This window comes from Schistocerca gregaria, chromosome 5, assembly GCF_023897955.1.
Source record: "Schistocerca gregaria isolate iqSchGreg1 chromosome 5, iqSchGreg1.2, whole genome shotgun sequence".
NCBI lineage: Eukaryota > Metazoa > Arthropoda > Insecta > Orthoptera > Acrididae > Schistocerca > Schistocerca gregaria.
This window is the reverse complement of record NC_064924.1, coordinates 28788580-28790506: the sequence shown is the minus strand read 5'-3', so window position 1 is coordinate 28790506 and position 1927 is coordinate 28788580. Positions and strand designations below refer to the sequence as shown.

Here is a 1927-nt window from a genome sequence, read left to right as displayed (position 1 = left end):
CGTAGAAAATTTGCCACTAGTGTTAAACCTATGTGCACTGAACAATGTGAAAAAGTATTTAAAAATAAGCCCCACGAAAATTGGTGTAGTATTATTTATGGGGAAGCATGTCCAGCACACATACTGAAAAATTATGTTTCTCGGTGAAACTTTAGAGAGGCTTGTAGTGTATCTAGAGGTAGCCCTGGATGGAAAACTATTATGAACACCTAACATAAAGAATATGTTCCACTGCGAAAGATAATCTTATAAGCATTAGAAGCTGATGTAAGGTAAACTGGGGTCTAAACCCAGTACGTACTGGATACACACCTCTGAAAAAAGACCAATGATAATTTATTGGCCTATAATATGAACAAGGCAACGGCCTTGCCGCAGTAGTAACACCGGTTCCCGTGAGATCACCGAAGTTAAGCGCTGTCGGGCGTGGTCGGTACTTGGATGGGTGACCATCCAGGCTGCCATGCACTGTTGCCATTTTTCGGGGTGCACTCAGCCAATTGAGGAGGTACTCGACCGAATAATAGCGGCCTCGGTCAAGAATACCATCACAACGGCCGGGAGAGCTGTTTGCTGACCCCACGCCCCTCCTATCCGCATCCTCCACCGAGGAAGACACGGCTGTCAGATGGTCCCGGTAGGCCACTCGTGGCCTGAAGACGATATGAACGAAGTCGAACAGAAGGGGCTGCTAGGGAGTCTGGCAAAGTGCAGAGACTGGCCTGCTTTCACAAACAGATGCAATTAGCAGGATATCCACTCTTAGGATGGATATTATGCTAGACATACCCACCTTACACCGGTAGCTGAAAATGGAGGCAGCGGCAGGGACATTAAGGCAAAAAACTGGAAATAACTGGATATAGTTAGAATATACGGAATCCCAAACCCAAATGGCTGGGGAAATGCTGACTAACTATACAATAGCTTCTAGCTGTTTCAATAAACCTTGTCATGTAACAGCTGGAAGCAGGGAGCAGTGGAAGAACAAACCACTACATCGTGCAGGAGACATAACATAGTGGTTTACTGAAAGGTCGGAAACAGTTGAAAGTACCGGGTCTGGTGTACTGCCTAGAATCTCTTTAGGGAAGATGGCCACAGTATTATACGGTATCTTCTATCAGCATGTGCACAGAGGAGAATTAGAGTAGACACTAAAAAATCGTAGCACCTACTTTTATTCAGACAGCCAAGCAGCTCTGAATCTCTATGAGCTCCTGCAGCTAGATCGAAGGCGTTGCAGAATGCCATGAAGCATTTTCTTTCGGACATGTCCGAAAGAACAGACACCACACACATATCCATATACATGGTGTTTCAGGAGGAATAGTAGATATTTTAGCAGGTGGTAGTACAGACGAATTGCATAAAAAAATTCCATATAAATGCGTCCCCTTTTTATTGAGTGCAGAGATACAGCAGTTAGTACGTAACCCTAAAAAACTCAAAACAAAAGCAAATGAGGACATTAGAAGTTAATTATCAAAAGTTCCCCCACCAACTACAATGCGCATTTGACTTCTCTTCATAACACCACGTGTAGGTCTTCTGAGGTCGTCTTTACGTTCTTTTATGAGGGCTGCACTATTCATAATCCAAATGATCAAATCGGCTCTTAGGTTTACTTTTTATTTGTAGACTTCGCCTTTAACCATCCCTGCAGGCAAAAATCCAAAAAGATAAGGTTCGGGGACCTTGAAGGTCAAGAAAAGTGCCTATATCCAATGATCCACCTTCCGGGAAACGTTAGGTTTGGATAATGTGTCACCTGACGACTAGAATGTGCAGGAGCCCAGTCATGCTGGAACAACATACGCATTCTTGTAGCCAAATGAACCTCTTCCAGTAACGCTGGAAGCTTATTTTCAAGGAATTGTAGACAACTGGGCCCTGTAAGGGCCAACATACGAAACGAAAATCCATT

At 43.9% G+C, this 1927-nt stretch overlaps 1 pseudogene; it reads left to right on the top strand.

Annotated features, from left to right (window-relative positions):
* The first annotated feature begins 359 nt into the window (after positions 1–359).
* LOC126274492 (5S ribosomal RNA) lies at positions 360–477 on the top strand (annotated as a pseudogene).
* Positions 478–1927: the final 1450 nt, after the last annotated feature.